The following is a 25,273-nucleotide window of genomic DNA, read 5'->3' on the forward strand; positions in this document are numbered from 1 at the left end:
ACTGAGTTGTGTATGCTTTCTGGGGGATTCAGATGATTCAACCATTTGGGGAACTACCGATCAGAGAGATGAGATTAGAATGTTTTAGGAACAAATGAGAAGTGATGGGATTCTTTTTGGGGGAGGTGGGGGAAGGACTCCTTTCCATCCCAAAGAACCTTCTAATTCCATGTCCAGCTAAGGTGACAGCAAGGTAGAAGCTGTGGAAAAAAAGGACTTAAGATATAGCCTGGCTGGAGTTCGAGACCAGTCTAGGCAACACAGCAAGACCCCATATCTAAAAAATAACAGAAAAATTAGCTCGGTGTGGCAGGGCATGCCTGTAGTCTCAGCTACTCAGGAGGCTGAGGCAGGAGGTTTGATTGAGCCCAAGAGGTAGAGATTGAGTTGTGATTGGACCACTTCATTCTAGCCTGAGTGACAGCGCAAGACCCTGTCTTCACAAAATACATACATACATACATGCATACCCTGGCTTTTAGGAGCCTGAATCTTGTTAGAGAAGTAAGACACTTCTAATGTGTGTATGTATAGAAGGCAAAACCAGCCTTCTATAAGATGGGCAAATGATGGCTAGTGCTTAGAGATCAATAGAGTTAATATTGGCCACAGTGCTTGAGAAAGAATAAAACTGAAATTCCTTTCCATAGGAATAATCACTCTACATTGACGGAGCGCGAGAAAGCCACATTGCCCAGAACACAGCTAGACCAATGGCTCCACTGGGCCACTAGAGGGCAGTCTCACCCTATAGCTTTTACAACAAACCAATTCCTTGTATTTAGCACCACAGTACCAAAAACAACTTCAGTAAAATCTTCAGTATACTGCAAGTTCCTTGGCAGTTCAAGAAGTTCTGGCACCCTGGACAATCTGTCCTTGTCTTGCAGGGGACCCTTTCTTTTTGAATGGAGATTCAATGCATTGAAAGTCTCAATGCATTGTTCACCACACCCTGTTTCATCACCAGATTGCTAGTCTAGGAGTCAGGAATGAATGCTGGGAGCTATTCCTGCCTCTGCCACTGGCATGCTGCTAACAGTGGACAAGTCACTCAATCGCTTTCAGCCTCAGCCTCAGTTTCCCCATCTGTTAAAAATAAAAAGGCGGTGGGGGATGGCTGGGCACGGTGGCCTATGCCTGTAATTCCGGCACTCTGGGAGGCTGAGGCTGGTGGATCACCTGAGGTCAGGAGTTCCAGCCCAGCCTGGCCAACATGGTGAAAGCCTGTCTCTACCAAAAATGCAAAAAATCAGCTGGATGTGGTGGCATGTGCTTGTACTCCGGGAGGCTGAGGCAGGAGAATCGCTTGAGCCTGGGAGGCAGAGGTTGCAGAGATCACGCCACGGCACTCCAGCCTGGGCGAGAGTGAGTGAGACTGTCTCAAAAAAAAAGCGGGGGGGGCCGGGCACGGTGGCTCAAGCCTGTAATCCCAGCACTTTGGGAGGCCAAGACGGGCAGATCACGAGGTCAGGAGATGGAGACCATCCTGGCTAACACGGTGAAACCCCGTCTCTACTAAAAAAATATAAAAAACTAGCCAGGCAAGGTGGTGGGTGCCTGTAGTCCCAGCTACTCGGGAGGCTGAGGCAGGAGAATGGCGTAAACCTGGGAAGCGGAGCTCGCAGTGAGCTGAGATCTGGCCACTGCACTCCAGCCTGGGCGACTCCAGAGCAAGACTCCAGTCTCAGGAAAAAAAAAAAAAGGGGGGGGGGGGGGGGTGGGTGCGGGGAGGCCGCCTATGTTATTATGACTAGGGTCCTTTCTAAATTCCCAGCCTTGGCCACTCAACTGAGAAGCAGTGGGCTATCAGAGCAACTCAGAACTGCACTGGCCCTGTCACCCTCCTCCAGGAAGAGAGGATGCTGATGACACAGCTGATGACACAGCTGAGAAAGTGTGAAGCCAGGGTGGCGTCACTTTCCTCCACCATAGAGCTATCTATCTTTCTATCTATCAGAGATGGGCTTTCACTCTGTCACCTGGGCTGGAGTGGTGCGATCACAGCTCACTGCTGCCTGAAACTCCTGGGTTGGAATGATCCTCCTGCCTCAGCCGCCTGAGTAGCTGGGATTGCAGGTGCATGCTACCATGCCAGGCTAATTTTTTTTTTTTTGTAGAGACAAGGTCTCACTGTGTTGCCCAGGTTGGTCTTGAGCTCCTGGGCTCAAGTGATCCTCCCATTCCAGCCTCCCAAAGTGCTGAGATTACAGGCATGAGCCATGGACAACCATACTGGCTATCCATAGAGTTCTTTAGGGACACAGACTACTTTGCCTGAGGCCAACAGCTCATGGATCTCATGGATGCCAGAGGTAATATAATTGTAAGTAGATGCTGGTGTTTTCCGCTTAGGTGGTATCCCAGGCTTTTTCATAAATTCCTTCTCCAGACATAGAAGGGCCCTGAGGAAAAGCACTAAAAATGAGGAAATAAACAGGCCCTCTCATTCCTTTATTTGGCTTTCATTCCACAATCAAGCACATCAAACAGCACCCTCGGGGAATGTGCAATTCAGATAAGTCCAGATCAGGAGAGCGCTGTGCGGTACCTGCACTTTGATGCGGGTGCACCTGGAGAGTCTAATGGCCTCGGGATGAAAGGCTGCAGGATCTGGGGTAGGGAATGCCTTCCCAGGAGAGACATGCCTCAGGGAAGCCATTTAGCCACATGGCCTTCTTAAAGTTCAGGCTTCCCTGCTCCGCCCAGAACGTGGAGGTCTCAAGGACTCAGAGGTTCCGAATGAAGCATGATCCATTTGAGAGACATAAAATACGTTTTTCACAAAATCTTGGACATGGTGATATGTTTCCTGGTTTTTACAGTGAAGGGGGCAGGTCAGTAATAAGGCAGCTGGTTGCAGTTGCATGGGCCTGTAATCCCAGCTACTCGGGAGGCTGAGGCGGGAGTATCACTTGGGCCCAGGGTTTTGAACCTGTTTCTCTCTCTCTCTCTATATATATATGGTGCTTAAATTCCATTTACAGCTTGACTTCCAATACAACCAGGCTAATGTATGGGATCTAAGGACACATATCTTGTTTGAGAAAATGCTTCATTCACACAGGTGATCTACTTTTAAAATTACATTTAATGTAAACTACTATTAAAATAAGTTTGCACTTCCTGTACATACCAGGACTGGACAGGAGAGAAGCCAAGCTAAGACCCTACTGGGAATTCGCTTGTCAGAAGCCAGCTTAGGATTTAAAATAGGCTACGAATAACCCATATTTAGAAGAAGACACCTTTATTATATTGTTCGGAAAGGAAATTAAAAAAAATACAGGCCAGGTGCAGTGGCTCATGCCTATAATCTCAGCACTTTTGGAGGCTGAGGCAGGAGGATTGCTTGAAGCCAGGAGTTCAAGACTAGCCTGGGTAATATAGCAAGACCGTCTCCACAAAAAAGTTAAAAACTATCCAGGCATGGTGGCGTTCACCTGTAGTCCCACCTAGTCAGGAGGCTGAGGTGGACTGCTTGAGCCCAGGAGGCTGAAGGTGTAGTGAGCCATGATTGTGTCACTGCACTCCAGCCTGGGTGACAGGGCGAGACCCTGTCTTAAAAAGAAAAACAAAAACAGAACATTACTTGGTCATTTTCTGTCCCTTGCCCATATTTTCAGTTTAAAAATTGATGAGGCATATTCCTTGAACCAATCACTCTCATAGATCATTCACCATTTTACTTACTCAAGTGTAGACCAGAATATTATTTCAAAACAAACCTAGACCCTAGTTAGGAGTTCACAGTCTTGTGACCACCAGAAATCCTATCTTTAGGATCTTTAAGTCACATACTTAACGTGCAAAACTCTGAAGCTGGGGCCCTTTCAAAGAAAGGATGGGATGCAGCCTGGTGGATATGGTTGGATGAAAGTCACTGGTAAACTGGGCTGTAGCTGGAGAGGGCCGTTATCCCTAAACTGTGCACAGCCTGGAGTGCAAGATTAAGAGAAGGGTGTGACCGCAGAACACAGGTGCGAAGTTTTGGCAAGGCCTCCCAGAAGCAGCCAAAGGCCTTGTCTTGCTGCCCTCTGTGTGCCCTTCCCTCTTCCTCACCCACAAGGGTATCTTCACATTCTTCATCACCTTTGCTACTTCCATCCTTGCTCAGGCCAGGGCACGTTGGCACCAGCCAGCAGGTGACTGGAAACCCAAAGCAGAGTGCTGAATATAAAGTTGCCATGGTCCCTTATTTACCTTCCCAGGGCTGCTGGACCCAAGACTAGACAATGTCTGTAGTCATTGAGACAAGTAGCAACAGAGCAAACACTTGCACCCTTAAAATACATTTGCAAAGTACAAAATTCCAGCCTCTAGAAGACAGGGTTCTACTGTGGTTGGCACTTACCACTCCTATGGTTATTCAATAAATGTTTATTATAAATGAAAGCAAGCCTGCCTGGTACCATACTCAGGTTATTACTGGTAAAAAGAAAGTGCTCCCTGACTCTGAATGTGATGTGCTTTTCTCATAAGGAAGTGCTTTTATTAGTAAGAGTGAGTCTAGAATGTCCCAGTGCAAATGTACCAATTATGATGAGAATTGTCCCATCACCACTTTGTGGGTGGGAAAACGTGAAGCCTAGAGCCCGCCACTTACCAGGAATTCCACTCAGGAATGGATCTGGCATTTTCCCCAGTGTGTGTAACCCAGACTTGGTATGGGGCTTGGACCTACCCCCATACCTATTCCCTGGAGTCTTTGGGACACGGATTCCACTTTCACCTGTTTACCTGTTCCTCTGTCAAGCTCTTGGATGTGGTATCCCTAGTGCCTACCCTTTATTGCAGGAAAACTTTGACAGAATACAGTTTTAATAGAAAATAACCCAAAAGATGACTAAAAATCTCATTTGTCTCACATTCCTGACCATAAGATAACCAAGGAAGCTGGACTGTTAGTGCTAATATGAAGATATGTCTTCAACCTCTTACAGGAAGTTGCAGACATATGGGAGCCCCAAACAGACTTTTTTGCCTCTACTGAATACAATTTTGCCTTCTGCCTTTTTTATCATAAGCTTCTAAGTTATTAAAAATTCTTTGTAAATATTTTAAATGGCTGTGATTTTTTTTCTTATATGCTACACATGTATTTCTGATATTTGGGTTGTTCCAGTTTTTAAAATTATAATTAATACTACATTGAATAAATAATACTAGTTTTCAGAGGACATAGGCCCTGTGCCAAAGAATATAAAGATTATGAATAATCTCAATAAAATCCATATCAAATTTTAATGTCCCTCCTTATATACACACCCAACTCTTATTTACCTGTATAAATGACAAGATAGCTAGACTGGCACAGACAATACAGGCAAATTTGTCAACAGATTTAATTTCTGGGTTAGGTGGCCTGTTGATGAGCTGGGTGGAAGGGAGAAAGAAGTCAGTTTGAGGGTAACTCTCTAGATGATATTTCACATGCAGACAGACACTTTAGAGTGAACTATAATGAGCTGATCATATTAATACGAATACTACTAATCCTTCAAGGTCAAGTTCCTGTGCAACCTTTTCCATAAAACCAATGGTACTTCTCCTCAGCCAAAGGACAGGTAAGATACCTCTCTCTGAGCTCTAATATCTTAGGGTTTCTCTTCTGTTGTTTACTACTTCTGTAATACATTTTCCCTGAAAATACGATCATCTTTAGAGTTTTTGCTATTTATAAGGGTAATATGTGTATGAGGTGAACAATTTAAAATAACTCAGCTATTGAAAGCAAAAAATAACTCATCTGTTACCCCCTATATCCCAGCATTTTAACATAATGGTGTGGTTTATATCCTCCAATTTTTTTTTTTTTTTTTTTTGAGACGGAGTCTCGCTCTGTCGCCCAGGCTGGAGTGCAGTGGCGGGATCTCCGCTCATTGCAAGCTCCGCCTCCCGGGTTTACGCCATTCTCCTGCCTCAGCCTCCTGAGTAGCTAGGACTACAGGCGCCTGCCACCTCGCCCAGCTAGTTTTTTGTATTTTTTAGTAGAGACGGGGTTTCACCGTGTTAGCCAGGATGGTCTCGATCTCCTGACCTTGTGATCCACCCGTCTCGGCCTCCCAAAATGCTGGGATTACAGGCTTGAGCCACCGCGCCTGGCTCCAATGTTTTTTAAACCCATATATTGGCAAGAATAAAATGCATATGTGTTGCAGACACACACACACCAAAATGTAGTTAAAAATATGCTGGATGAGTACCTATAATCCCAGCTACTTGGGAGGCTGAGGAGGGAGGATCGCTTGAGCCCAGGAGCTTGAGGGCCAGCCTGGGCAACACAGACCCCGGCTGTTAAAAATAAATACATTGGACATATTGGACATACACTGTTCTGTACTCTACTCCCCCCTTAACTCAACAATTTACTCAACAATATTTATATGCATTGATGTGGGAAAACGTTCATTTTTCTTACCAGCTACACATATCATTCCATTGTATGGTTATTCAGAGCTCCTTTAATGACCATCTCCCTGAGAGGCATATAGCAGATTTCTACATTTTCTCTGTTATAAACAGTGTTGTATTCATATCCTTGTACTCATATTCTAGAGGCAACGGTCCTTAAAATAGCCATGAGTGGTCCTGCTGAGTCAAAGGGTATCGATGTCCTATACATAAAGGCCTTGCTTGGGTGCCAGGCATACCCTTGGAGATTAACAGAAACTCCCAGGAGCCAGGAGGTAGACCTTACTGACCACACTGGTATGCCCCATAAAGCCTAACATGGCTAGGCATGGTGGCTCACACCTGTAATCCCAGCACTTTGGGAGGCTGAGGTGGGAGGATCACTTGAGGCCAGGAGTTTGAGACCAGCCTGGCCAATATAGCAAGACTCCGTGTGTCTTAAAAAAAAAAAAAAAAAAAAAAAAAAAAAAAAAAAAAAGCTTAACAAAGCAGATGGCCCTGGGCATGGTTCATACTCAAATTAACACAGTCAAATTCTATTTGCATTAACCATATATTAATTTAGTTGTTCTACGGTAGTTATTAACTGGTTACTATGTGTTCTAGACCCTGGGGACTCATACAGCAGCAGGCAGCAAGCATGGTCACAGACTCCTGTCCTCACCAAGCACACATCCTGCCCATGGTGCTGGTAGATCCCTCTCTGAAGAGGCCAGGAGAGTCCTAAGGAAGAGCATGTACATTTAGTTCCAAGGGCAAATGGGTAAGAAATTAAGAACATGGCTTCACTTGCCTCATATCTCTATAGTAGCCTTTCCCAAAGTGCATCTAAGGGAATGATTTTCCTGGTCAGTGTCCTTTGAGAAATGCTGCATATTCCAGAGCTATCCCTGACATATACATCATTAATATGCGAGAGGCTCCTATTTTACCCAGCATCCCAAACTTTTTTGGACACAAAGCCTGTTTGCAGCAACTCCATGGAGCAGGCTTTAGGACTCTGCTCCTTGGGTCTTGACATGGGCCTGCTCTTCATACAATCCTTACTTCCCTACAACCTGGGCTCTCTCCTCAAGGAGGTACCCCATCTCTCCCATTCCTTCACCCATGGGGCCAAGTCAAAACTGCAGCCCTTTGCCTTTTCACCTATGCCCAATGGCTTGCCAAATTTTGCTGATTCTCCATCGTTTTTTCATCCCCACTGCTGCCACCCTGGCCAGGACACCAGATTTCTGACATGAGCCTCAACAACATTCTCCTCTGGGGGCTCCTGAGCCCAGCCCACCTTGCATGCCCCTGCCCCCTCCCCAACACGGTCTCCATGCAGTAGCAGAGGGACCATTTTCAATCATGGATCTGACCTGCACCACCCTTCTCCAATGACTGTGCTGCTCTTAGAGCAAGATGTGACCTCCTCCTGCTTATTACTTCTGAACACAACACTCAAACTCCTAAGTTGAACTAGATTGAGCTTTTTTTTTTGAGATGGAGTCTCACTCTGTCACCCATGCTGGAGTGCAGTGGCACGATCTTAGCTCACTGCAGCCTCCATCTCCTGGGTTCAAGCGATTCTCCTGCCTCAGCCTCCCGAGTAGTTGGGATTACAGGTGTGCACCATCCTGCCTGGCTAATTTTTTCTATTTTTAGTAGAGACAGGGTTTCGCCATGTTGGCCAGGCTGGTCTCGAACTCCTGGCCTCAGGTGATCCACCCTCCTTGGCCTCCCAAAGTGCTGGGATTACAGGCCTGAGCCACTACATCCGGCCTAGACTGAGCTTCTTTTAGTTCTCTTCAAAATCCCAAACTCAATGGTGGCCTCATTTGGGGTAAGAGGAAACCAACCATGAGGAGCACATTACCCCCTTCACACACAGGGTTCATCTTTACTGCTTCTCTCTTTCTGCTCAGGTATTATTCGCTCAGGCTGCGGTGCCCAGTGGCCTTATGCTGTGCTCTGCCACTGTGGCACTTATGGCGTCACACTGTCATTGTTTACTTAAAATGCCTCCTTCACTAAAGGGCAGCCAGTGTGTCAGACTTCTTTCCTGCTGAATTCCCAGAACCTGGCAAAAGGCCTGGCACAGGGTAAATGGCCAAGAAATGTTTGTTGATTAACCTAAAGGATCAGTTTTTGCCCTAGGGGTTAGCATCAAACACCAAGGGCCCTGCTACTGAAAGCACTGATTGCAGCTCACTCTAGGCCACCTGTCTCCTCCCTTTGACTTTTGGGAAAGGTCTGTTCTCTAACAAATCTTCTTGGAACATAATATTCTTCGTACTTTAGATTCTCAGGATTCGGTTTCTTATTACTGGTGCCATCTTTTGCTGTTGCATTTCCTGACAGCCTTTTTACTGGTTGTCAGTTTGAAAGCAGGCATCGTGTCTCCTCTGGCCAACCTTGACCCCAGGCACTAAAAGTGGCTTGGCCTTGTTGCGGATCTGTATCAGGCCCCAGCCCCTGCATGTGCTCATCTCTGGATATCAAAGCTCTCTGAAAACAAGCCCAGCCACTTGCAGTGTTTGTTTCTTCCATTCTGCAGGAATGGGAGCCTCCCTTAGTACCTTTACCAAAAGAAAGCTGACCAGATGACTACCCTTGGCCATGTCCACAAGAACAGGCTGCATGTGAATTTTCACAGCATCCTCCCATTATCACCAGGGGGCCTTGACTTTCCTCCAGCCTAAAAGACTGATGGAGTTCATCCTGTACCTGTGGAGAAATATGGCCACACCACACAGGGGCCCAACCCCAGGAAAGTGCAGGTTTCGCTGCTTTCCCCACCTGGTGCGAAGCTCTGTTGCCTTGGTTCTCTGAGTGAACCGGTGGCAAATTTTACCACAGGTTCAAAATCCCCAACTCCATGGTGCCCTAATTTGGGGTAACAAGAGACCTAAGCATAGGTCTGAAGGCTTGAGAGATACAGCCATCTAAAGCCAGAGCCTGGAACACGGCACAGCTGAAATGCAGGGCGGCAGCAACCAGCCCTGTTTCTGTTGCCGCCACCAGGCCTGCTCCTGTGGTCAAGGAGGGGAAAGGGGCGGTTAACACGATGGAGAACACCCGGTTCGTCCTAGGGACTGGCCACGCCTGACGCCTAGAGGTCCCTCTTGGCGGGTCCTACCCCAGTCCAGAGAGCCCAGGCTCTTTGAGTTCTGTTATGCCCCTCCCTCTGGAGGCCACTAAGTGGATTTTAAATCCTCACTCCTCAGTTTTTCCTTTCCTCCTCCTCGAGTTCTTCACTTAGTAGTGACCACCCAGGCACCAGGCTCTTGAACATTCTGGTCAGCTGCTGTTCTCTGAAGCATGAGTCACTGCATGACACAGGACATTCTCGCTGGGCAAGGGGGCTCCCAAGGCCTGCCTCACCAAGGGCCCTGTTTTCCGACAGAAACTTTTCATTCCATAGGAAATGAGGTCACACACCAGAGCACATGGGTAACCGGTGAGAAAATCCTCGTGCCAGGAAGGGGGGTGGTGGTGGTAGAAGGGGGGAAGCAAACTAGACCCTAACACTCACAAACCACCAGAGGGAAATCACCTGCGGCTCTTAGGTAATTTCTACTAGGGTGGGGATGAGAAGGGTGGAGGAAAGGGACGCACACAGCTTAAAAAAAATCTGGTTTCTTTTGAAGTATATACAACATACACGATTTTACTAAGCCAAACTTGCAGGGTATTTGGCTAGCTTACTTTCAAGACTTCGAGCCCCTTAATCTACGGTCTACAGGAGACCAACACACAGAAGGTAAAGAGGGGCAGGGGTAGGATCGGGGACGAGAGGCCAGGGCGGCCAGGCGGGCTTCACTGCCTAGGGGGTCGGGAGGTGAGGGTGGGTGGCGCAGTGCTGCCAGCTCCACCCGTCGGCTCCTCGCTCCGGGGCTTGGCTGCAGCCCGGCCTGACCTTCCAGGTTTCCCTGGCAGGAGATCAAAGCGCTGAAGCCACAAACACAGCTCAGAACTCCGAGGCCCTGCGGCCAACATCCCCCCTCCCGAGGCTCCTCCCCGCGCCAGGAGCCCTCCTCCTCCCTACTCCCATCCCGCCTGCACCGCCCCGCAGGGTCCCTCCTCCCCTCCACCAGCCCTGCTTCTCTATGTTTCCCCCCACCCCCGAACCCCCAATCCAGCGGGCCGGGACTTTCGGGGCGGGCTGCCAACCGGCCTTCTCCGACCCGGGAAAGTGCCCTCCTCGCCACCGGCCGCGCCCCTCCCCACCGGGAGAAGATATTTCTCGCCATAATTAAGGTCATTAAGCCTCCAAAGGCTCCCGTCGGCTGCAGGTTCTGAGTTCCGGAACGAAGATGATGCATTTTAAGTCCTAGTTAAGATTATGCTGATCTATTTAGGAGACATGTAGCAGCCAGAATTCAGCGGTTAAGTTAGTGGTTAAGGCTGCCTAAGCTTAAATAGTGTTACTTATTCTCAAAATATGTAGCAGCCCCACTTAATTTCTCCTAATTAAAGGTACCCGACTGAAGAGGCTGGAGTCCGCGGCCGGGTCGCGGCGCCATTGCACAGGTTGGTACCCTTTTCACAATCAGAAACTAGTGGGTGTCAAACGGAAATGCATTTCCCTAGATCTTAATCTTAAACATAGACGTTTAGACCAGTTCCAAGAAACACAATGATCCTCTTTGTTTTAACACCTGACAAGGAGCACCAAAAACCCAGGAAAGCCTGTGCACACCCTCCTGTTCCATCGATACTGTCCTGTTCCCATCGATACTGTGGGGTGAAAGATGTTACGGAAAAAACTGCAGTGGGGTTGTTTCATTACCTGTCCATGCCTGGAAGATAAGCTTTTGGAAGAACCTGGAAGCCGTTATCTTGGTTGAGTTTCCAGAAGTCCCACTTCAGGCCAAATCTTATATAGTCAGCAACTAGGAACTTCAAAAAGGACCACCCCCCTTCAATGCATATGGCAACTAATTAATATAAACAAGTGTTAATTAGGTGGCAGCATCAGGCTTAACGAGGAACAACAGTGCCTGCAAAGTCTGGACACCCTACAGCCTCTCTGGAGGATGAGAGGCGGCGCACAGGCTCTTTCTGAAGGCTGAGTTCCTCACAGGTGCAACTGTGCTTCTCAACCTTCACTCACTGAGGAGGCAACTGGGAAGATTAAAACAAAACAAACAAACAAAAAAACTCGTGCCCAGGACCTACCCCTAGAGATGATTTGATCTATGTGGATAAAACCCCAGCAGTAATATTTTTTTAGAAGTTTCGCAGTTATTTTGAAATTCAGGTAGTGCAGAGAACCACTGATCTAACCTAAAATCGCACACGGCCTCTGGCATGACTGTCCGATGCACATTCTGGAGCTCCTCTCCTGATTCAGTTGGACTGGTGTAGACTCAAAGGTCATCTAACCAGCACGCTCTGGGAATGCTTACAATGAGGCAAAGGAAGGTGTTAGAAAATTGCTGAATCAGGTGGTAAACTTATTGAGAAGGCAGAAAATTATTTTGATTACACTATTTTCTTATTTTTATGAAGAGGAAAGTAATTCGGATGAAAGCATTTTTGCATGCTAGAAGCAGGCTTGCTTCTAACATTTGTGGGACAGGGGACAAGGGCTTACAAACTAGTAAATAAAATAGATCTTACTCTTCTATCTTGACATATGTACCTTCATAAGAACTTGAAACATAGGTTCCAGGTGAGCTTTTTAACTCCTTGGATCTCCTTGCCAGAGCATGTCAATGTGTAGACAGCTGACCCCTGGTCCACCCTGCACTTTGAGGGGGTTGTACACAGGCAGGTGAACACCCCAGGCTTGGAGGCCAAGCTGTGTCTACATCCTTGGGAAGAGGGGCATGCTGCCAATGCACTGTGCCTCCAGGAGGATGGTCCTAGAAGAGAGGTCTGTAAGGGCTGGAACCCAACACAAAGTCATCTTAGGGGAGTTTAGGGATGCTGGGAATGGTTTGGATGGGGGCTTCCCCTTGGACTCCTCACCCTGTGGCCAGAAGGTTTAAAAGAGGGGCCTTAAAGCACGGTCCCCCCTGCTTGGTCACAGAGCAGTACTGAGATTCCAAGAGGGAAAGTAAGGAAAGTACCTATTAATGTTCCAGGCAAGGTACCAAGTGCTTTCAAATGGTACTGAATCTGCAGAGCAACTCCGCAAGGGAGGTGGTGTTGATTCCCATTTTACAGCTGGAGGCTCAAAGGTTACATAACTTACCCATGGATACTCAGCCACAGAGTGGAGAGCTGACATTTGACCTAAGCCTCTCTCCATAATCCCAGGCCAGAGAAATACTCACGTTGTCCGAGGGCGTTCTAAAATCAAGTGTAATGGAGATACGTGCACATATATCAACATGAATGCTGAACCTCCAAACATTCCATTAATAGCTTATGTAAGTATTATATTTCCTGGTAACACAAGGAAATTCCAGATAGCTCTTATCCTAACCCACCTGGTCTCCCTCCTCTTGAAATTTCCTTTTACAAATGTCATGCAGCTCATGCAGTCAACATAAGGAGGCATTTTTTTCTCCCCTTGCTGCCTATCACACTCATCGCATCACATCTGGCCCTCCCTGGGAGGTGGCAGGGTGGAACATTTCCTTACTTTTGTACAGGGTTACCTGCTTAAAAACTCAAGTCTATTTAGTCAGAGACTATTTCATCCAAAGGGGTTATATTCATTGCCAATGTAGCCAATGCAAGCTCACAAACACTATAACTTTCATCTTTTATTCTTCTTAAGGATCTAAGTTGTTTCAAAATGGTCCCCTGTGTACCCTATGGTATTGACTCCTTTTATGTGATTTTGTATTAGCAGAGTTTAAGAAAAGTTTCACTATCTCTTCACCTTAAACCAAAATCATTTTATAACAGCTACAGAATCAAATCCTTTTCTCTAGAGAAGGGCAGTTACACAACCCCCCTCAGTCATGCTATTCTTATCTGGGTGCAGTCAGTTTGATGACACCCTACCAAAGCCAGGCTGGCCAACCCAGACTGTTTTTAGCACTGCCATAGTGGAAGAGCAGGAAGAAAAGGGGGTACCTCAGACTGCTTGGACTGAAATTCTAGCTCACCTACAGAGCTCTGTGACTGTGAGCATGTGATGAATTTTCTGTTTTATTTCATCTGCACAATGGGGATGACATTGAATCTATCTCCTGAAGGCTTCTGGAAGTTGACATGACCATGCTACACTTCATATACATGCCTGGACGTCCCAGTTTAGGCCAAGAAATGATGCTGTGGCATGAGTCTGGCAGAGGGTGGTCAGTGGCTGTCAGCCCAGTGGTATATTAGAATGCCTGGGGGAGCTTATTAAAAAATAGAGGGGGCCAGGCACAGTGGCTCACGCTTGTAATCCCAGCACTTTGGGAGGCCAAGGCGGGCAGATCACCTGAGGTCAGGAGTTCAAGACCAGCCTGGCCAACATGGTGAAACCCTGTCTCTACTAAAAATACAAAAATTAGCTGGGTGTGGTGGCAGGTGCCTGTAATCCCAACTACTCGAGAGGCTGAGGCAGGAGAATCGCTTGAACCCGGGAGGCGGATGTTGCAGTGAGCCAAGATTGCGCCATTGCACTCAAGCCTGGGGGACAAGAACAAGACTTTGTCTCAAAAATAAATAAATAAATAAAATAAAATAAAATAAAATAAAATAAATAAAATAAAATAAAATAAAAAAATAGAGGGGCAGACTCCTTCCTGGAGACTGACTGATGGGAACTAGGCTGGAGGTAGATCTAGCCTTTGTAGGTTTGAAAGCTCCTCAGGCCAACTCTTAGGTGCAGCCAGGATGGGTAACCACAGACCAAGATGCTAAGGAGGTAAGAGAGGGAGAGATGGTGAGCTGGGAATGTGCTTCTTAACCTAACTCATTAAGCCCTTGCTCTTTCCCTCCTAGAATGGTCCAATTCCTTTCTCAGCTGCATTTCTGGTTTTTAAGAAACCCACTTATGCTACTCTACCTCAGACTTAAGGAAAGCGCTTGTTAAAGAGAAAATGTGTCTTCAAGGCAATAAACAATTGAGCTTTTTGTGATGACTGGGGAAAGATACCCCCAAAGCAGAAGTCTGGGTTGCTCACAATCAAAAGCCTCCAAACAACAATGATCACAGGCATCCTCTGGTCACCAGGTCTTGGCCTGGTACCTGGAACCCAGCAGGCACAAAAATGCTGGGGGGACATGGCCATGGGCACAAGAGCAACCATTTATACGGGGCAAGCGTTTGGGGTTCGTGGCAGAAATCCTCCTGACTTTTGGGTCCAGGCCTTTGGCCTCTATGCCACAGGAGTCCCAGGATCTTGCATAGGAGCCTCTGCCTTGAGTAGGAGAGAGCAATGGAATGCAAGTTCCAGATGGGTCTTCTGTGATAACAGGATAAAAATAGACAAAGACTCAAGGACACCATTTTCAGGTTTAAGTCCTACTGAGGCGGGCAGATCAAGAGGTCAGGAGATCGAGACCATTCTGGCTAACATGGTGAAACCCGGTCTCTACTAAAAACATAAAAAATTAGCCGGGCGTGGTGGCAGGTGCCTGTAGTCCCAGCTACTCGGGAGGCTGAGGTAGGAGAATGGTGTGAACTCGGGAGGCAGAGTTTGCAGTGAGCTGAGATTGCGCCACTGCACTCCAGCCTCGGTGACAGAGCGAGACTCCATCTCAAAAAAAAAAAAAAAAAGAAAGAAAGAAAGAAAGAAAAAGAAACACATGCTTTCTTGAAGCCAGCCCTCAAACATACTCTGAACTGAGCTAACCAAGTCACAGAACTTGTATGTCAACTGCCCAACTAATATCCACTTCTCTGTGATAAGTGGTGACAGCTCTGCCATTAGAAGCAATTTTAGTGAGGGGATCTGGGGGTGTGGAGAAGGGCTATTGGCCATAGCAGTCATGGGTTAGGCTGTAAAACATAAGTTAAAAGCAGAATGTCCTATATTGAATTAGACCCTAAAATGTCCAATATTTTCGGGTCTAATTCAAATAACAAGGGCTATAATCACCTTTCTACAGGCTAACAGAATGAAGGCTGTGTCAAATCTATGCTTTTATTTCTCCCAAATGCATTCCAGTCCTAGTACTCAATAATAGTCATCACAATGGTACTGGTGATGGAGGGGGAAGGAGAAGTGGCAGAGTCATCAAGCTAGCCTTCCTCAGCCCAAAAGCTAATGCTAGCTGGAGAATAAAGGTGCTCCCAAGCATCCCTACCATGCGTCCGGGGTGCAAAAATAATCATTAATACCACTTTCTGTCCTATGTTCACAATCCCATCAATGCCCTGCTGGAAAGCAGTGAGGGGCTTGCAATGCACTACGTTAAAGAAATGGAACTAGAGGCTGGGCGCGGTGGCTCATGCCTGTAATCCCAACACTTTGGGAGGCTGAGGCAGGCAGATCACCTGAGGTCAGGAGTTCGAGACCAGCCTGGCCAATATGGTGAAACCCCATCTCTACTAAAAATACAAAAAAATTAGCCGGGCATGGTGACCTGCACCTGTAATCCCAGCTACTTGGGAGGCTGAGGCAGGAAAATCACTTGAACCTGGGAGGCGGATGCTGCAGTGAGCTGAGATCATGCCCTTGTATTCCAGGCTGGGTGACAGAGCAAGACTCTGTCAAAAAAAAAAAAAAAAAGAAAAAGAAAAGAAAGAAAAAGAAATGGAACTAGACCAACAAGGAAAAGAAATGGATTAAGAGTTTAATTGGGTGGGATTATTTTGAAGGATGCTCCATACAGTTCTGCAGTGGAGGAGCCTGGATGGGAGTGATGTATGCCATGTCAGGAAAGGCTTCATGGAGGCCAAGCTGCCAGAATGAAGAGGAAGAGAAGGCCAGCCAGCAGTTGGATATCAAAGGTGCTGGTGGAGGCAGCAGACACACCAAATAGCATGAAGGGGAGAGGTTAGCAAAAGCTGGCATAGAGGCCAGGGGCGGTGGCTCAAGTCTGTAATCCCAGCACTTTGGGAGGCTGAGGCAGGTGGACCACTTGAGGTCAGGAGTTTGAGATCAGCCTGGCCAAGATGGTGAAACCCTGTCTCTACTAAAAATGCAAAAATTAGCTGGGCGTGGTGGTGGGCACCTGTAATCCCAGCTATTCAGGAGGCTGAGGCAGGAGAATCTCTTGAACGCGGGAAGTGGAGGTTGCAGTGAGCGAAGATGGCTCCACTGCACTCCAGCCTGAGCGACAGAGTGATATTCTGTCTCAAAAAAAAAAAAAAAAAAAAAAGTAGCATAGGGTTGCATGGTTGGGTATCATCGTCCACTCACATGGCCATCGTATAAACTTCACAACTATTTAGTGATTACCCTTTCTGTTGGTGGCAGCTGGCATGTCCACAGTTTAGTTTCTGGAACACAGCATCCAAGCAGTCACTATAGTTTACTGACATTTTTGGGTCACTACCTGAAATTTTATTTTTTTCTGGAAGGGGTTCATAATCTCTACTCCAAGGCCCAGTCCTGTGGCTATGTGCTTCCAGGCAAAATATTCATTAATTTAACAAATACTTATTGAGCATATACCATGAAGATACAATCATATGCCAAAAGAATCTAGTCCTAAAAGATCTAGTGCCTCTTCTCATGGAGTTCCAGTAGTTATACTAGGACCCTACATGCACAGGAAGAGGTAAGTGCCCTGAAGGAGAGGAGTATCACAGGACTGCAAGAAGAAAGCAGGTAGAAAGGCACTGCTGACTGGGCCTCTGTGTCCCCACTTTATATCAACTTGTTACCCTGTGAACAGCAAACCTCAGTAGCACCGCACGCTGCCTGGGAACCCTCAGCAAATATTAAAGCATCTACTCAATATTAACACTCATATTCACCAACAAATACAGGGGCAATTATTGTTTCAGGAAGGCAGATTAAAGTATAGTTTGACAGCCTTTAACAGTGCAGAAAATTGAAAGAAAAAAAAAACAGTTAATGCCTTTAAAAGTCATTATAATGAAAGAGACTCGAGGGACTCCGAACCCCAGAAAGGTGGAGTTGGGCCGGATGGCTTCCTTTGGTCAATAATAGGTGAATGACTGTCATTAAGAAAAGGACTTCTTGCAAAAGAACAGCTTAATCCCAGGAAAAGGAAAGAGTAAAAAGGTTACATTAAGGGAATCAGGGATAATCTCTATCAATTACCCAGAGCCTTTCCTGTTAGGAAAGTCTCAAAAGAAGAACAGGAAAAGAGCTGGGTCATGATCCAGGGTGCTTACGCTTTGTTTTATGATCCAGGAGTTTGGCAGTCTGGTTTGTGGGTAAGTGGAGAGAGCTGTAACTACAAGCACTATGTAACCCCCACAAGTAAGCAGGTAATTGTAGAATATGCCAACACTGGCTCAAGAGGCACCCAGCTATCAGGCAGGCATGGGGAACTGGCTGGTATTTTGAGGCTAAACAAATCAAACTGCATACCTACCAGGTGGCTAGGACATTTGGAAAGATTGGTGAGCAAAATCCAGAAGAGGGACCACAAACCACTCCCTTTGGAGGGAAGAGTTCTGGCCAGACGGCCCTACATGGAATAAATGACTGATCCTGCTTCTCCTGGCCCTGGGAGCCAATGTGGTGCACTAGAGGAGACTTAGCCTCCTTATCCCTTCCTGGGAGACGATGCAGCACACCCTAGGAGAGACTGAGCCTGCTTCTCCATTCGTGGGGGCTAATATAGCCCACGATAGGGAACTGAGCCTGCTTCTCCATGCCTGGGAGTTACTGTATCCCATGCAAGGGAAGCAGACTGCTTCTCCACTCCTGGGAGCCACTTGAAAGTCACTGCAGTCCTCATGCCAGGGGGCAAAGAGGGTCTCTTAGGCAACAGGGTCCTTGACTATGGTCCATCTGAATCAAGTGTCCCTCAGTCCTGGAGTGGGATGAAAGTGCACCTAGTCCCATGTCCAAGATTTGCAAAGGAGGCATGAGTTTCCTGAGGTCAGAGTGTGCTGGCAGTGGGAAAGGGTGTTCCATCAGAGCCAACTGCTTCCTGTCAACCCTGCCCCCACTTCTGTAGAGTCCGTTAAGTTTTATAATATTGAAATTTTTTTTTTGTTGACTCCAATGTTAGTTTTTCAATAACTTTAAAATATATTTAATCAGGATCTATTAGTAAACACATAGACATTTTTGTATTATTTCAAGCAATTTTTGTCAGAATTACAGAATTACTATACCAGGAGATTTGAAGCCAAGCATTTAAGGAAAGAATTTTTTTTTTTTTTTTTTTTTTTGAGACAGAGTCTTGCTCTGTCGCCCAGGCTGGAGTGCAGTGGCGCGATTTCGGCTCACTGCAAGCTCCGCCTCCCGGGTTCAAGCAATTCTCCTGCCTCAGCCTCCCAAGTAGCTGGGACTACAGGCGCCCGCCACCACGCCCAGCTAATTTTTTGTATTTTTAATAGAGACGGGGTTTCACCGAGTTAGCCAGGATGGTCTCAATCTCCTGACCTTATAATCCACCCACCTCGGCCTCCCAAAGTGCTGGGATTACAGGCGTGAGCCACTGCACCCGGCCAAGGAAAGAATTTTTTAAAAACCAATTTGTCGGAGGTGAGCGGGGGTGGAGGATGAGAAATTACTTAATGGGTACAATATACATAATTCAGGTAATGGCTACACTAAAAGCCCTGACGTTTCCACTATGCAAATATACCCATGTAACCAAATTATACTTGTACCCCATAAATTTATAATCAAAAAACTCATTTGTTACAGGGAAGCTGACTATAAAGGACCTGCTAGCAGGCAAGTGTATAGTAGCTTATAAGGAAGATGGAATCTTGAAAAGAAGGGTAAATTAAAATATTTTCTTTTCTTTTCTTTTTTTTTTTTTTGAGACGGAGTCTCACTCTGTCGGCCAGGCTGGAGTGCAGTGGCGGGATCTCAGCTCACTGCAAGCTCCGCCTCCCGGGTTCACGCCATTCTCCGGCCTCAGCCTCCCGAGTAGCTGGGACTACAGGTGCCCGCCACCTCACCCGGCTATTTTTTGTATTTCTTAGTAGAGACGGGGTTTCACCGTGTTAGCCAGGATGGTCTCGATGTCCTGACCTCGTGATCCGCCCATCTCGGCCTCCCAAAGTGCTGGGATTACAGGCTTGAGCCACCGCGCCCGGCCAATATTTTCAAATATACCAGTTGAGTTCACTTAATACATTTTGAAGTGAGTACCTCTGTAACAACAATAAATTCTCCAACCTACTGAGTTTGCTTCTAAGAGGATTAGGACTCAACTCAAACTTACAAGATGGACAGCTGACTAAAGTCAGGGCTGTGGGTTTTTTCCCCCCCATCTGAAACTTCACGAAGTAATTTAAAGTCAGGGTGTTTAACAGAGTACTGCTGGTCACACAGTCACATACCTAACCCTGTCCTCACACTATTATGAGAACATGCTACACCAAGATCCAGTGATGGGCAGGGACCAACCAAGACTCAGAAATATCAGGCTCCCCAAGTCTCCAGTCCTACTTCAGTTTTAGCCTTAAGAGAAAGTGTGTCTGGGATCAGGATCTGACAGTCAAGAGGAGGTTAGGTTTGGGGGTCACGTTAACAGCTAACAGATGAAGTTACAGATTAACTCTTCACTGCCATTAGTTGGTTAATGTACAATTCGTAGGTAACTTCAATCGTCCTGGCCCAAGTTCAGAGTAAAAAAAAACAGCGTTCTCTTTTCTTACTTAAAAAGTAATAAAAGGAATGAACTACTCATATACACAATCCACATGAATGTATCTCAAAATAATTATGCTGAGTCAAAGAAGCCAGAAAAAGCAGTACATACTGCAATGATTCCATTCGTATAAAATTCTATAAAATGCAAACTGGTCTACAGTAGGAGAAAGCAGATCAGTAGTTGTCTGGGGTTTGGCAGGGAAGCCAGGAAAGGGAGGGAGGGATTTTAAAAGGGAATTGAGGGAATTTCGGGGGAGCGACAGATATGTTCATCTTGACTGTGATTTCATGGGGGTGTGTGTGTGTATGTGTGTGTGCATATTAGTCAAACCTTATCAAATTGTGCACTTTAAATACATGTTTTTTTATCACGTCTATTATACTTCAATAAAGATTAAAACAAGGCCAGGCGCAGTGGCTTACACCTGTAATCCCAGCACTTTGGGAGGCTGGGGTGGGTGGATCATTTGACGTCAGGAGTTCGAAACCAGCCTAGCCAACATGGTGAAACCCCACCTCTACTAAATATACAAAAATGAGCCAGGGATAGTGGTGCGTGCCTGTAATCCCAGCTACTCGGGAGGCTGAGGTAGAAGAATCACTTGAACCTGGGAGGTGGAGGTTGTGAGCGAGATCACACCACTGCACTCCAGCCTGGGGGACGGAATGAGATTCTGTCTCAAAAAAAAACAAAAAACAAAAAAAAAAGATTCAAACAAGGAGTGAAGGGAGAAAAGGAGGGGAGAATCTGCAACTATTCTTTTTCCATTGTTGCCCCTTATCACTTCAAAGCAAAACTATTTTGACACAGACAACCTTTTACCATGTGAATGCATTTAATTTTAGTTAATATAGGAAAATTCCAAAGCTAGTTTTAAAAATTATGCAGATCGAGCAAGATAATACCTCTTTCTGATATCTACTAAAACTGGCTCAGTATTTTATTTTATTTATTTATTTTTTTTGAGACAGAGTTTCGCTCTTGTTTCCCCAGCTGGAGTGCGACAGCGTGACCTTAGCTCACTGCAACCTCCACCTCCTGGGTTCAAGTGATTCTCCTGCCTCAGCCTTCTGAGTAGCTGAGATTAAAGTATTTTAAAACAGGCTGGGTGCGGTGGCTCACACCTGTAATCCCAGCACTTTGGGAGGCCGAGGCAGACGGATCACGAGGTCAGGGGATCGAGATCATCCTGGCTAACGCGGTGAAACCCTGTCTCTACTAAAAATACAAAAAATTAGCCGTGCATGGAGGCAGGCGCCTGTAGTCCCAGATACTCAAGAGGCTGAGGCAGGAGAATGGCGTGAACGTGGGAGGCGGAGCTTGCAGTGAGCCGAGATCGCCCCACTGCACTCCAGCCTGGGTGACAGAGCGAGACTCCGTCTCTCTCTCTCTCTCTCACACACACACACAAACACACACACACACACACACAAAGCCTCTCTCAATGAAATCTGGATGACTGGGTAAGTTAGACCAGCAGAACAGAGCCCGCCTGGACTCTGGGAGGCAGGCAGACCCCAGGTTAGTAGACATGAGTATACAGTGGGCCCTCCTTATCAGTGGGTTTCACATCTGTGCATTCAACCAACCATGGATGAAAAATACTCGGAAAAGAAAAAGGATGGTTGTGGCCAGGTGTAGTGGCTCATTGTAATCCTACCATTCTGGGAGTCCAAGGCAGGTGGATTGCCTGAGCCTAGGAGTTTAAAACCAGCCTGGGCAACATGGTGAAACCCTGTCTGTACTAAAACACAAAAAATCAGCCGGGCATGGTGGCATGCACCTATAGTCCCAGCTACTCAGGAGGCTGAGGCTCAAGAATCGCTTGAACCCAGGAGGCGAAAGTTGCAGTGAGCCGAGATCATGCCACTGCACCCCAGCCTGGGTGACAAAGCAAAACTGTCTTGGGGGAAAAAAAGAAAAAAAAAAGGATGGTTGTATCTGTACTGAACAAGACTTTTTTTCCTTGTCATTTATTCCCTGAACAATGCATTATGACAACTATTTATTAATACATAGCACTTACATTGTATTAGGTATCATAAAGTAATCAGAGATGATTTAAAGTATACGGGAGGATGTGCATAGGTTATATGCAAACACTGCCGCCATTTTATATAAGGTACTTGAGCATCTGTGGCTTTTGGTATCCATGGGGGAATGTCGGGGTGCGGCAGTCTTGCAACCAATTTCCCACAAATGTGAAGGGACAACTGTATTTCATCAAGATAAGGATAATCAAGATGGGGATGGGGTGGGATGCACACTTGCTAATGCTGCCCACAGTCAGGGGAGCCCAGTGGCCTAAGGGAAATCCCTATTTCCTATTTCTGGTTCTATCACACTTACTGATATCCTCGGGCAAGACACTTAATATTTGATCCCTAGTTTCCTCATCTGTAGAATTAAGACAGTGATTGTACTTTATATGGTTGTTGAGGGGATCAAATAGTTCCTGGGTGTAAAGTGCTTGGTGTAGTTTGGGTACATGGTAGGTGCCAATTAATGATTACTAATAATTGATCTAGTCTTAAATAAATCATGTTACTAAGGTGTTAATTGCTACAAATCAGACAGTACTGTTTTGATAGAGGGGACTTGTGTTTGAGTTTTGAACTGGGTATTATCAATTTCTTTAGTAATCGCTTTAGCTTCATGTCACGAATGCAAGTGGTATGGTTTTTCCTTGCACTACCTTCAGCTTTCATATGGGAACAGAATTAAAATAATGACAATTAAATGGGTCTTCAGAATTTAAGTTGTTCTGCTGTAATCTTCAATCTTTCCTAGCTCAACTGGAAGGAAGTTACATGATTGACCCAAAGAATCAAATATCTCCTGCCAAGTGTTACAAGACATTCACACTTCTTGGAGTAAAGAAAATGGCCACAATATTTTATGATTCCTCCCATCAATAAATTGAGTTTATTTTTCCACCCCTTGAATTTAGGCTTGGCCACATAAGTTGCTTTGGTCAATGGGACATGAGCAAATACAATGCCAGCAGAAGCTTGGAAAGTGCTTGAGGGCATCGAATAGTTCATGGGTGTTCATGCTTGCCCTCTCTTGTGGCTGGGAACCTTGAGAACTATCATGTAAGAAGCCTAGGCTAGTCTACTGGATGATAAGAGACCACATATTGAGAGGGCATGGCTATCCCAGGTGAGGTCCCAAATACTTGAGTGAGGCCATCCTAGATCACTCAGTCCCAGAGGAACCACTAGCTGACCACAGAGATCAGCCAGGCTGGCCCAGACCAGAAGAACTGCTCAGCTAACCCACAGAACATGAGCAATGAAAACGACTGTTGTTTTCAGGGTGCTACATTTTAAGGGCAGTTTGTTATGCAGCAAAAGCTAACTGATACACCTGTGCTAAATGAATGCTCAGGGCCAAGCTACCTCACCTGTGTTGTCATCTGTACTAATGCTACTCTACCAACCTGTTTACATTCCTTTGTGCTCCTCAGCCTGTTTCTGTTTTCTTCTCTCTGAGGTCTTTGGGTTCCCTTCACTGGCTCTTACATGGTCCTAACTCACTTACTTGTTTTCCTTGAAGTCCTATGCTGGGCCCCTTTTCTCTTCCTAGTCTATACTCTTTCTGAACAAGCTCATTCTGGACTCCTGGTCTGAATACACACTCCCCTATCTAATGACTTCTCAACCTTCATCTCTTAGCCCTGACCCTTTTCAGGGCTAGAGTTCAAAGGGTTCCAGTTCAAAGTCAAAGTCAAAGTCAGGGCTCTAATCCTGAACAAAGTCAAAGTCACCAAGTTTCTCCCAAACCTACATTACTTGTCTCAGGTTAACGGAATCACCAGCATGCAAACCTAGAAACCCAAATCTTCCTCCTCTTCTCTCACTACCCCTTCCCCTTCCTCTCTCCACATCCAATCGCCATAGAGAATCACTCTCAAGTGGGCTCTCCCTTTGCATCCCTGCTACCCAGTAATGCAGCAGTTTCTCTGTCTCCACTCTTTTTCCAGTTCATTCCATACATGATGCCCTGAGCTGTCTTCTCATCCTTCTCAGATTCAAGTCTCAATTCCTTATAATGTTCAAGACTCTCCTTTGGATCCAGTTTGGATCCAGTCTGCCCGTCTGCCCTCCCCTCCCATACTATTTGCCCTTTAAGCACCAGATGCTCCACCCACACAGTTCCCCCATTTCTGAAAAGTTAAGGCATACAAACATCTTCCAGCTGTTGCACAGGTTACTCATGTTACCTCAATTGCTCTCCTGGATCCTTGGTTACCTCTCAAAGCCCTTCTCATGCTCAAGGACACATCTAAAAGCCTCCTTTCTCTGCAAAACCTTGCCCAATTTTTCTAGAACAATTTCTATACCAGCATAGCCTCTGTGTGAACTCCTCTTATGAGACTTTTCTGCACCCACCCTGGTTGACGGAATATAAGCTTTCTGTTTTCATGTCACATTCATAGGCCTAGGGTGGCCATAGTTTCTGTCCTAGCATGCCCAGGACAGCCCATTTACATTTCTCCTCCCACCATAACCCCTTCCATTCTCAGAAGTGTCTCAGCTTGGATGACAAATGATACGGTCACCCTAAATTGGTCTTACAGTGCTTGACAAAATCAGAGTACACAAGTCTGCTAATCCAGCTTCTCTGTGGTCCTTCTTCATATTTATTGTTTGACTGTCAGAAATTATTGGTCTGTGTTCACACTTCATTTGCTCAACTTTCCATAGACAGCCTGGATGATCTTCATCCCTGCAGTTTAAAAATCACACAACACAGACTGCAAACTCAATTGTCCACAGGGGCCACACATAAGATTTATGGCAATAGATGTGCTGCTGCAGTGTGAGGACAGCAGAGAGTGGCAGGCACCGTGGCAGACTGGACAGTGCACACCTGCCTGATGGGGGCAATTTCTAGGCAGCTGGGGTTTCCTTTACCAGGAGGAATGGGGCACCAGCACTGCCAGACCTTCTGATTTTTCAAGAGAAGGTAGAAATGTGAATTTTTATATTAAATCTTCCAATTCAACTGTTGGCAACCAATTTACACTTAAAATACTGCACAGGTGTACCCTGTGGGGCGAATCCATCTTTGGCCTTCATAAAACTGACAGATCTCTACCTGGACAACATCTCACCTTTGGAAATGGAAATAGACAAGTAGACTCCAGAGGCTGAGCCCGTCTTTGGCACTCAATGGCTCTGTCCTGAAGTCCATTTGTGGGGGCAAAGAGTTGCTGTCT

At 46.2% G+C, this 25,273-nt stretch overlaps 1 protein-coding gene across 1 annotated transcript in view; it reads right to left on the minus strand.

Annotated features, from left to right (window-relative positions):
• The window catches only part of ZNRF3 (zinc and ring finger 3), a 175,833-nt gene that overhangs the window by 16,288 nt on the left and 134,272 nt on the right, over nt 1-25,273 (minus strand).

This window comes from Papio anubis, chromosome 16 (genome assembly GCF_008728515.1).
Source record: "Papio anubis isolate 15944 chromosome 16, Panubis1.0, whole genome shotgun sequence".
NCBI classification, from domain to species: Eukaryota; Metazoa; Chordata; class Mammalia; order Primates; family Cercopithecidae; genus Papio; species Papio anubis.